A 13,079-nucleotide genomic window follows, 5' to 3' on the forward strand; every position below is an offset into this window, starting at 1 on the left:
ACGCCCTCCCCACTGATGAGGTGGCGGGGCTGGGGGGGGTGACGTGGGCCTTGGGGGCGGGGTTATGGGTCCGAATTTTATTTAACTAAAATCGGATAACCCTATAGGCTATCACCCACCACTCTCAGTAGAGATGTGTACAGGGGCAAAAATGTTTGCTTCATTTTCAGTTCATTTGGGTATTCCCCCCCCCCCAAGATTTTTTTTTCTGGTTTGCTTCTCACATCTGCTTTAATAAAAATCTTTTAAATCACATTTGAATTATTATTTTTTTTTTTAATCTCACACTAATCATCTTAATGTGAGTTAATTCATAGGTTGAGGTAATGCTTTTCAACCCAGTCTTCGGGGCAAACACTGCCAGTCAGGTTTTCAAGATATCACCAATGCAAAAAAGCCTGAAATAAATTTGTATGCACAGCTTCCGTGGTATGCAAATCTGTCTCATGTATAGTCATTATGGAAATAATGAAAAGCTGACTGGATGGGTGCGCCAGGCTTGTTAAATTCATGCAGCACACCCTCATTTTTAAAGGCACACACACCAAATACATACTTACAAATGCACATCGCCAAACAGATAGAAAGAATTTCTTGGACTCAAAATACAAATATTTCCAGATGGAACCAGAGAAACCCAGAAACGAAGGCGTCAGTTCTTGTTTCTTAAAACTGGAGTAACTTTGATTGGTGGTGTCTTAACATAAGAACATAAGAATTGGCGCTGCTGGGTCAGATCAGTGGTCCATCGTGCCCAGCAGTCTGCTCACGCGGCGGCCCCCAGGTCAAAGACCAGTGCTCTAAATGAGTCCAGCCTCACCTGCGTACGTTCCAGTTTAGCAGGAACTTGTCCAGCTTAGTCTTGAAACCCTGGAGGGTGTTTTCCCCTACAACAGACTCCGGAAGAGCGTTCCAGTTTTCCATCACTCTCTGGGTGAAGAAGAATTTCCTTACATTCGTACGGAATCTATCCCCTTTCAACTTTAGAGAGTGCCCTCTTGCTCTCTCTACCTTGGAGAGGGTGAACAACCTGTCTTTATCTACTTTGTTTTAAATCCCTGGAGGGTGTTTTCCCCTATAACAGCCTCCGGAAGAGCATTCCAGTTTTCTACCACTCTCTGGGTGAAGAACTTCCCTATGTTTGTACGGAATCTATCCCCTTTCAACTTTAGAGAGTGTCCTCTCATTCTCTCTACCTTGGAGGGGGTGAACAACCTGTCTTTATCTACTTTGTCTTGAATCCCTGGAGGCTGTTTTCCCCTATAACAGCTTCCGGAAGAGTGTTCCAGTTTTCTACCACTCTCTGGGTGAAGAACTTCCTTACGTTTGTACGGAATCGATCCCCTTTTAACTTTAGAGAGTGCCCTCTCGTTCTCCCTACCTTGGAGAGGGTGAACAACCTGTCTTTATCTACTAAGTCTATTCCCTTCAGTATTTTGAATGTTTCGATCATTTTTTGTTAAGTATCTATTCAAAGGCATTTTTAAGTACAGATCTCAACAATATGTATTCTTTGATCCAACTCAGGAACGAGTCAAACTGAAATGAAATTGGACTCCCAGACCCAGTAATTCAATATTTAGCTTCCTTAATATTTGGATAGGTATTCAAATTTTCTTTATTCACGCAATTGCAATCTTGGACCTAATTAGAGGACTTGAGATTGCTTAAGTAATGATTTACATTTATATTGGATTATTCCTTTTAGTTTGTAGGTCTTATTCAAACTTTACTGTACCATATGTTTAAATGCTTGATAATTTGTTTCAAATTAATAAATAATAATTAGAAAAAAGACAAATGCACATCTCCAGCTGTATATTGTAACCTGAAATATTGCATTTCCAATTAAAATCAAAGTGATCTCACCCTTCCAGTGCTTGGCCATAATATTCTCGTGTTTACTTCCGGTCTTTAACAGGGGCTGTCAGGACTCAGCTGCAGCTCGGGGGTCACATTTTCAAGCCCTGGAACCACTTGAAATGATTGCTCTCTTAAGCTGCCGCACAACATCTGGGTAAGTAGAACCGAGGTTTCCACCATGGTGTTGTGGTTTTCTGTCATGAAGGCTGAAATGGCGGTTCTACCTACCCAGACACGGTGAGACCCAAACAATTGCAAAAATCCCTTGAAATTACTGCTTCATGAGAGACCCCCCTGCCTAGGATTACCAGACATCTGGATGGTCCGGATGGCCTCCCTCAAAATCGCTGTCGGGCAGGAGGGCAACGTGATGACGTAGCATGTGCGCACATGCGTGCGATGTCATCGCGTCCCTTGCCCTCCTGCCTGACCAGAACAGGCAGCAGGGGGCTGAGGGTGGGTCCAAGGGGTCTGCCAGCAAATGATGGCATAGAAGAGACCTCTCTTACAGGCCTCAGCCACTGAGGGACAGCAAACAGATAATCAGATGGGGAATGGCTGGTCTAAAACACTGGATCAAAGAAACAGTGGTAGAGGAAAACCTCAAAACAGGACAAATGTAAGATAGTGCCACAAACCTTTTTGGGGGGAGGAGGCGAAGGGGTTAGTTCATACCTTTTTCAGTAATGGCTCAAGGTCAAGTTTCAAGTTTAATAAGTTTTTGATTAATCGCTTAATCATATTTCTAAGCGATGAACATAATAAAATTACAATATTTAGGGAACAATACAATACTTGACAGGAATTAAGTCCATCAGGACTATTAACAGACTTGACAAACCCATAAACACAAGGAAAGGAAGGGAAATGAACTACAAGTTATTGAAGAGAAAGCAAGACAATCAAGGAAAATACATAAGAAAAGGGAAGCAGAAAATTTCCGTAACATTATACAACAGAAATGAAATCAGCCGGGGGGGCGCTGTTGAGCCCGACAAAGATGGTCGTCTGAACAGCAGGCTCCAGCAACCTTCACCATCTTTTTACTCTCTGGCTGCACTGCACTGGTGTTAGACCCCTCCATCCAGCTCCATCCACACTATAAACGATGGCTACAGCTACTAAGGGCAAAAGGCACAAGCCCGACCCTCCCTCTCCCGCAAAGGACTCTAAATTGGTGACACAGGATGGCCCTGAGGCTCCCTCCATGTCTGATTTGTGGAATGCAATCAAAACAGTCCAGGATCTGATGACTGAGACCAAGGATGCCATCTCTGAGCTTAAAGATGACTTATCTTCAATCCAAACTGAACTGACCACCTTCAAAGTGAAAATAGCTGATCTGGAAATAAAATCAGCAACCACAGATGCCAATGTTAAGGCATTACAGGGCCACGTGAAACGCACGCTGGCCCTGGAAAAAGAAATGGAGGACGCCAGTAATCGTTCCCGCCGGAATAACCTGCGTCTTTTGGGGGTCCCGGAGGGGCAGGAAGGCAATAATATGGTGGCGTTCTTGGAGTCCTTCATCCCCAAAATACTAGATCTGCACTTTAAGCATGATTTTGAAATTGAACGTGCTCACCGCTCTCCATCCTCCAGGTTCCCGCGTGATCGCCGGCCACGACCCATAGTGCTTCGGATCCTCCGCTACCCGCAGGTCCTAGAAATTCAACAAAAAGCCCGATCACTAGCGCCTGTGACCCACGAGGGAAATAAGATCCTTTTCCTCCCAGATCTGCACAAGAACACTGTTAAAGCACGACAACAACTGCTTGCATTCAGACCACAACTAAAAAAGATGGGAGCCCGCTACGGTCTTTTCTACCCGGCAAGAATGAGGGTAACTTACCTAAATCAAACAAAAGACTTCACTGACCCGGAGCTTCTGGCTACTTACATCGAAGAGACTTCACCAACCCCGATTGACTCTGTGTGAGCCTGTTTCCCTCTGTGCCTGATGCTCATCTGCCATGCTGCCTCTGAAACTGACTCTTTCTACATGTTATTCTAACTCTACAATTGTTATTTCCATGATTATTTCTCTCTCTTTTACTATATATCGCTTGAATGACTCCTTCTCTAATTTATTTTTCATTTTTACTACCATTTTACCTTTCCACTGCATCGCAGGACCTCTAGGCATGTTCGTTACTCTCTTCTTTTTACAGACATGTGACTCTGCACTGCAAGACCATGCACCTCAGCCATTTTGTGTTGTTTTTTTTTTTTTATATATATATTATATTATGTTACTGGACTATTATGCTCACTCTACCTGCTAAAACCCTTTGAACCTCTTACTCTTTTTCTTCTCGTTGGTGCGGATGTTAATTGGTAAGCATAATGAAAGTACAGTGGCTTTAAATTTACACTTTTAAATGTCCAGAAACTTAGATGATGAATGTTTACTACATAGGTTTGGTCTTCTGCAATTTTTTCACACATGACTCAATTACTGTGCCACGGATTTTAATCTTTTATTTATTTTATGAATTTCCTTACTTGTATTATCCTATGACATCATAGGCTTTGCTATCTGATGTCATTTATACTAGATCAGAGTGCTAATGTCCTTAGTGGGACACACTGACTGCCTGAGTAGTTCATCTTTCTGTATTATTATGCTTCTCTTTCCATTTATTTATCCTCCTGAACTCTATAATCATTATATATTGTTTTTAGTTTATTTCATTAATGTTACTTCCACAGCAGGCATTCATGGCTGACTGACATTGAATGTGCCTCTTTATTCTGATGATTCACTTGTTTTAGTGGTTGCTGTGTATTGCCATTGTTGGCATAGTTCATTCATTATAAACACAGCACTTAAACTTTTTGACCTGTTGTTTACTTTAGTTAATTGTGCATACAGCTAGAGCTACCTTTTGCAATACACTGATCAAATGGCTGCTGAGTTTGTTTTGTTCACTCGGCTATCTGTCCCCTCCTCGGCCACCCAAAGTTTTTTGCTTGCTGTTTTATTACAGTGGGCTCTTTCTCCTTTCAGGTACATCTCTTACTCCTCTACTATAATCCTTTTGTTGATTTTTCATTTTTGTTATAAGATGCATACAGCTTCTGCTTTTTTTGCCATAATTTTATTTACAGCTTATAAGTCCCACACCAAATTTTGTCTGGCTTATTTAGGTATCTCAACCATGCTAAATATCATATATCCATGCTTTCAATGTCATTATCAATAACATCTTTAAATATCAAAGGTCTAAATAATGTGATTAAAAAGCGGAAATTATTGTCTTATATTGATGATCTTAAATCAGATATTATTCTGCTTCAGGAAACTCATCTCAATGAATCTAGCTCAAGTAAATTTCTTAAACAAGGCTTTTGTGCGCCATTGTTTTCCCCTGCTCTGAATGGAAAAAATGGTGTAATTACCCTAATTAAACATCATCCATCCATCTCTATTTTATCTAGCTCTCATGATACTTATGGTAGATGGGTTAGTGCCAAACTTTCTATATCCAATCGCACATTACGCATTTTAAATATATATGCACCAAATTTAGATTCTCCTGAATTTTTTCATAATTTGGCCAATCATATCTTACAGGATCCTGACACCCCTATTATTATTGGAGGTGATTTTAATCTTATTTTAGATCCTTCCAAGGACAGGAAATCACATGCCTCCTACAAGAAACCAAAATCATGGTATGCATTGCATGATATTATATCCCAGCTTCACTTAACAGATCCCTGGAGATTGCAGCATACCACCCTTGATCAATTTACGTTCTTTTCAGCACCACACTCGACATACTCCAGGATTGATTACTTTCTTGCCTCTTCTTCTATCTTACCTCACATCACCACCTCTGATATTCACTCTATCACAATTTCTGATCATGCAGCTATTTCCCTGACTTGCTCTTACTTTTCTCTTACACCTCGCAGTAGGCAATGGCGGTTCAACTCTTCACTCCTTGCTGAAAACCAATTCTCTGAAAGTATTACTGCGGCCATCCAAGAATTTTTTCATTTTAACATCCCCACTCAGTCCAATTGGATCAACACCTGGGATGCCTTCAAAGCTTTCATACGTGGGACAATAATTCAATTTACTGCTAGACTCCACTCCTCTAGAAAACAAACCCTACGAGACCTTGAATCTCGCATACGTGAAGCGGAAGCTACCCATATTTCAGACATTACTGATATTACAGCCCTGACTACTCTTCGTAACCTTAGAATCCAATACAACTCTTTATTGAGTTCATCTGCTGCCAATTCAGTCTTCGTCCAAGCGGCTTCGTACTACGCAGAAAATAACAAACCTGGACATCTGCTTGCGAATTATTTGAAAAAATCCCAGGATAAAACTACCATATCATCCATTAAAGACCCCGCAGGAATACTTACTACAGATCCTTCAATCATCTCATCCGCCTTCCATAATTTCTATCAAGATCTTTATTCTTCAGAAATCACCTCCTCTGAAGCTAATCTCAATTCCTTCTTATCTTTCCCGCACCCCACTCTTTCTCCTACAGATTCTCTCTCACTTTCTTCTCCCTTCACTTCCCAGGAAATCACGGATGCCATTAACTCCATGGCTCCGAACAAATCTCCAGGCCCGGATGGCCTTACAATAGAATTTTACAAAGCCTTTCTACCAATTTTACTTCCACATTTGCTTCCTTTCTTTCACTTCTTGTGCAATCAAGGTCATTCCATAGGCTCCTTTACAGAAGCTAATCTCATTGTCTTTCCTAAACCGGGTAAGGACCCTCAAGAGGTCAAAAATTACCGTCCCATCTCATTAATCAATGTAGACGCAAAAATTTTCGCTAAGATCCTTGCTTCTCGGCTTCAAACCGTACTTCCTCTGCTCATTTCCTCAGACCAATCTGGTTTTCTAAATAATCGTTACTCTTCTAATAATACCCGACTCTTGTCTCACATTATCCACCACTCATCTTCTCACGCAGATAGACTGGTAATCATGGCTCTTGATGCCGAAAAAGCCTTTGATCGTCTAGAATGGCCCTTCCTATTTCATATTCTACGTTGGTATGGTTTTCCTGATCCCTTCTTATCTATGATTAAAGTTCTCTACTCTCATCCCACGACACGAATTATGATAAATGGACTTCTTTCCCAACCCTTCTCTCCATCCCGTGGCACGAGACAGGGTTGCCCCCTATCTCCCTTACTCTTCAATCTTGCTCTTGAACCACTTTTATCTGCTATACGGAATGATTCTCGAATTGCTGGCTTTCATTACAATGATTTTTCAGTTAAACTCTCGGCATATGCCGACGATGTTTTTCTTTATGTTCATCCAGAATCTATTATCTTTATCCTTGAACAAATTAATCGCTATTCGGCGATTTCTGGATACAAATTAAACATCAATAAATCTGAACTTTTACCTTTAAACTGTATAGATATTCAATCTGATTCTTCCCAATATGGTTTCATATGGTCCCCTTCTAAGATCAAATATCTTGGATTGTATTTTGGGCCCTCTCTCGACTCCACCTCACGACTTAACTCTGACTATATCTTCTCTATTATTCGTTCCTGCACTTCCAGATGGTCCCCCCTTAATCTCTCCTGGTGGGGTAGACTATCTACAATACGTATGATGATCACTCCGAAAATCAATTACATCCTTAGTATGCTTCCCTTTCTCTTCCCTCACTCAATTTATTCTCGTATTGAACACTTACTCACTTCCTTTTTATGGCAAGGCAAACAGCCTCGGATTGCACTCCGTAAACTGAAATGTTCTAAGGAGCAGGGAGGAGTCAATTTTCCTAGCTTTCGCGAATATCACCATGCATTTTTGATGTCTCAGGGCTCCTTATGGCTGAATGTTGAGTCTATGCATGTAAATCCTACGTGGCTACCTTTGGAACTCTCTTTAGTTGATTCTTATATATTGCATCATGCTCCTGCCATTCCTCTTCCTCAATTGGCAAAACAAAACCCGATTATATTAAGTACTTGGCAGGCGATCAGTTATATTGACTCCCTTTCAAATATGAAATTGGCTGATTCAGTATCTGCACCTATCTGGCATAACCCCAAACTCAAGATAGGCAACGCGGTGATGGTTTGGAAAACTTGGCAACAGCGAGGAATTTGGCATATTTCCCATCTTTTGACTAATGACAAATGGATTACTTTTTCAGATATCATGGCCAAATATAACATCCCTCCCTCTCAATATTTCAATTGGATTCAACTCCACCATTGCCTTTCTGCGAGGTATCCTTCTCCAACTTCTCTTCATACCACTTCAGACCTACACTCTATGGCTCTTTCCTTCTCTGCATCCCATGGACAATCATCTAATTGGTATAAATATATACATTCAAAATGTTTCCCTGCAATTTCGGCTTCCCTGACTAAGTGGGATTTGGTGTTGCAATCTCCGTTAACTGATCGTATGTGGACGGAACTGTGGATTAGGATCTTTAAATCGCTCCACTCAGCCTCCCATAGACAAACTGCGATTTTTCTGTATCATCGAGCCTTCTGGACTCCGTCCAAAACAGCTAAAATTAAGAGATCCACGGATAGCTCCTGTTGGACCTGTAAATCCTCCGAAGGCTCCCTACGACATATGTTATTTGATTGTCCCCATTTACAGATTTTTTGGTCCTCTATCTGGAATATGATTACCAAACTTTTTATTATTAATGACCCCTTCACATTGGATGTCTTACTTCTGGGATCCTCGGCACTGTCCTCACCTTTATCTTTGTATCATGATCGTCTTTTGACCCTTTTGTTATTCATAGCTCTTCAATTAATTTTACAAAATTGGAAAGACTTCTCTAACCTCAGCCTCACTCATTGGTGGAATTCAGTATGCCTACATGCTAAATACGAGAAACATATGGCAGAACGCTCTAAGTCACTATCCACTTATGATAATACATGGTCTATACTAATAGACCATTCTACTCAAGACCTTTGAAATAATGCTTATGAGATCATTTATTGATATAACATCACTCATCAATTTGTTTTAATCTTTCACACTTTTCATTGGTGTTCCTTATCTGATATATCTCAGGAATCAATATGACCCTCTCTCCATTTATAATGCCAGATTCTATTAAGCTTTTGTATTCTCTATGGCTTTACATACTAGACTACATTATGATACTATACATAATTCATGGTCCTGCCATCCTATTTATGTATTTATCTTGCAATGTACTATGACCAGAAGACTGTGTTAGTTTTCTCATTATTATTTGTTGCTTCTATCCTTGAGTATCGATAATATTTCTTATTGTGATATGATGTACTGAAGGGAGCTGTCACTTGGTTTTTCTTGTTAGGCTTCCTCGGAAGCCTTTGTTGTATATTTTCTATTTTATAACTATGAAATCAATAAAAATATTTTGAACAGATAGAAATGAAATCAGCCAGAGAACTAGCTAATTAGTTATCAAAGGCGTCTTTAAAAAGAAAGGCTTTTAAATTACTCTTAAATTTCTCCAGATTGCACTCTTCCCTCAAATAAATAGGAAGAGAATTCCAGGTTTGAGGGGCTGTAACAGAGAAAATAAATCGCCATCTCGTATTAATAACCTTAAGAGAAGGAATCGTCAGCAAATGCTGTTCATTAGATCTCAACGTTCTATTAGAAGTACAGTGGTACCTCGGTTTACGAGTGCACCGGTTTGCGAGTGTTTTGCAAGATGAGCAAAACATACGCAAATTTGGTGCCTCGTAAACCGAGCTTGCCTCGCTGTACGAGCGCCCCCCCCCCACGAACCGGCACCCTCCCCCTGTGATCTGGCACCCCCCGCCGCCATCGGGCACCCCCCCCCCCCCGCCGCCATCGGGCACCCCCCCCGCTGCCACCTGAGATCCCCCAACCCACCCGAACCCTCTTCTTACTTCCAGTGTAGCCTCCGCATCGGCACCAGCATGTTCTGTGCCCGAAAATCTGCTTCCTGTGCCGGGCCTTGAGCATGCGCGAGAGCGAGACCAGAAGGCTTTGAGCATGCGCAAATGCTCAAAGCCCAGTCCAGCCCGGCAGAGGGAAGAGGGAGGATCTCCCTCGCACCGCCCAGCCCAGCCCAACGAGGGAGGATCTTCGGGCACTGGCACTGGCACGTCCTGTGCATTGGTGCTGGTGCCGGTGCCCAATTGGGTAAGCGACCGATGTCTTTGCGGTGCTGGGGGGGATGTAGGATCGTGGGGGAGGGGGGTGACGCGAGCGGGGGGGAGGATGCCGGTTCGCAGGCCAGAAGAGGGAGTAAGCAGGAGTGGCGGGAGGAGGTTATAGCAGCATGCGCGGTATACGCGTGTGCGTGCTATATAAAAATTTTTTTACACAAATGGTTTGGACCCGCGCGCTATACGCGTATGCGTGTTATACACATATGAACGTTATATGCGTGAAAATACGGTATATCTAACGTACCAAACACCATTTATATATTTAAAAAAAAAAAAAATTACCTTTCCTCATGTACCTTCCATTCATGGCTTCTTCTTTTCTTTTTTAAAAATGAAAAACATTAACTTTGTAACTTTCTCCCTTTTTTCCTTATGTTCTCAAGTTTGTCTATATGTCTATCCGTCTAACCCATTTTAAGTTGTACGTTAAATTGTATGTTTATTTTATTGTAACTCGCTTAGTAAATTATATACAAGCGATTATCAAATTTAACTAAAACTTGAAAACTTGAAACTTGAACACTAGATGAAAACAGTCTAGTAAGAAAGAACCATGAAAAATCTAGGGGGGGAAGGCGGGCTCCAAGGGGAATGACATCCTGAACCTCAGCTCTCTGCTCTCATCCCTCATCCTGGAATCTGTTAAACCTCGTTGATCTATCGCATTTCAACTCCAAATTCGCTCTGTACCAGAAGGCCTGGAAAAGAGGCCAAGACATAAAAGCGATGAGAAAAATATGTCTTTGTCACCATCATTCCGGGGCCATTGGAAATTTTAAGACAGTTTTTTTTGTCTTTATAAGCATGGGGTTATCAGAAGACCACAGCTGTTAAACTCTGCAAGAAATGATTGAGATAGAAAGCTCAGAGTAGCCACAGGACTGTGAAAACCCCGTCCTGTGGTTTCCAGAGTCTGTATGTCTGCTGTGTGCAACACATGGATGAATGCTGAGCTTGGGGCTTTTGAGACAATAAAGACTGCATTTAAAAAGCATTGCCGATTTCTCTGGACCCCAAGCTGAAGACGGGAAGCCTTGTGGCCTAAGGGATTCAGTGCGAAGTCTGAGCAGCTTGAGGTAAGATCCCCGATGCTCCCAGAGTGCTTATATTAAGAAGTCAAATACGAGTCTACCAGGGGCTATTTTATGAAAGGGGGAGAGTGTGGCGCAGTGGTTAAAGCTACAGTCTCAGCACCCTGGGGTTGTGGGTTCAAACCCACGCTGCTCCTTGTGACCCTGGGCAAGTCACTTAATCCCCCCATTGCCCCAGGTACATTAGATAGTTTGTGAGCCCACCAGGACAAAGAGGGAAGAAAGCTTGAGGACCTGAATAAATTCATATAAAACCATTCTGAACTCCCTTGGGAGAAGAGTATAGAAAATGGAATAAATAAATAAAAAATTAAGCCAATTTAATAAAACTCCATTTTGTCTCAGTTCAAAACTCCTGCCTGCTACATACAGATTTCCTGACATCTTTTACATTTTGAGGTCCCTAAACCTAGTTTTGAAATTTTTAAATAATTATAACTAAAATTATACTGTAGTATATAGCTCCTAAATTACACGGTGGTGGTAATTAAGTATAAATTGAAGATAACCTAAGTGGTGATCTTAAAAACGAATGCTGCAAATATGAAATGAGGCAGAAAAAAAAAAGGATCTTTTTGTGTGTGTCTTATGAAGGAAATTTTATTTTTACAGTTCAATGAGAGTTTAAAGAAAAAAAAAAAAGATGAAACTGAGAAACTCATCAGTGATGTCACAATGGCTGGATTGTCCTACACTTGGTTCACTTTTACTACATTTTGATTTCTAGAGTGGCGCAGTGGTTAAAAGCTCCAGCCTCAGCACCCTGAGGTGGTGGGTTCAAGCCCACGCTGCTCCTTGTGACCCTGGGCAAGTCACTTAATCCCCCCATTGCCCCAGGAACATTAGTCAGATTGTGAGCCCACCAGGACAGACAGGGAAAACAGCTTGAGTACCTGAATAAATGCATGTAAACCGTTCTAAGCTCCCTTGGGAGAACAGTATAGAAAATTATAAATACTAATGGCAGCTTTGAACATTTCCTTGAAAAATTCAGAAGTATACCTATCGATGATGTATTTTAGAATGAATGCTTCACCTACCACCCAGATTCTGCTCACACGTATGCCACACTTGCAAATATACGCTATCCTGTGGATTCTGTAAATACTCCACTTGCTCACTTTCTCCCAAAGTGTGCTGCTACCAAAGTGACAATGACCAGTTCAATAGTCTCTGCGATAAGATGTGTTTTTATAAGTATCTGAAATTTGACAAGTGCTTTTAAGCTGTAGCGGTATGTTTTATTTTGGGGTTTCGTGTAGGCTAGAGTAGTGTTTCTCAACTCGGTCCTGGAGTACCCCCTAGCCAGTCAGGTTTTCAGGCTATCCACAATGAACATAAGAATAGCCACAATGGGTCAGACCAATGGTCCATCAAGCCCAGTAGCCCATTCTCAGGGTGGCCAATCCAGGTTACTAGTACCTGGTCAAAACCCAAGGAGTAGCAACATTCCATACAGAATCTCAAAGAATAGCAAGATTCCGGAATCCCAGAGAGTAACAAGATTCTAGAACCCCAAAGAGTAGCAACATTCCATACAGAATCTCAAAGAACAGCAAGATTCTGGAATCCCAGAGAGTAACAAGATTCTAGAACCCCAAAGAGTAGCAACATTCCATACAGAATCTCAACGAACAGCAAGATTCTGGAATCCTAGAGAGTAACAAGATTCTAGAATCCCAAAGAGTAGCAACATTCCATACAGAATCTCAAAGAATAGCAAGATTCCGGAATCCCAGAGAGTAACAAGATTCTAGAATCCCAAAGAGTAGCAACATTCCATACAGAATCTCAAAGAATAGCAAGATTCCAGAATCCCAGAGAGTAACAAGATTCTAGAACCCCAAAGAGTAGCAACATTCCATACAGAATCTCAAAGAATAGCAAGATTCCGGAATCCCAGAGAGTAACAAGATTCTAGAACCCCAAAGAGTAGCAACATTCCATACA

Source organism: Geotrypetes seraphini, chromosome 5, assembly GCF_902459505.1.
Source record: "Geotrypetes seraphini chromosome 5, aGeoSer1.1, whole genome shotgun sequence".
Taxonomy (NCBI): Eukaryota; Metazoa; Chordata; class Amphibia; order Gymnophiona; family Dermophiidae; genus Geotrypetes; species Geotrypetes seraphini.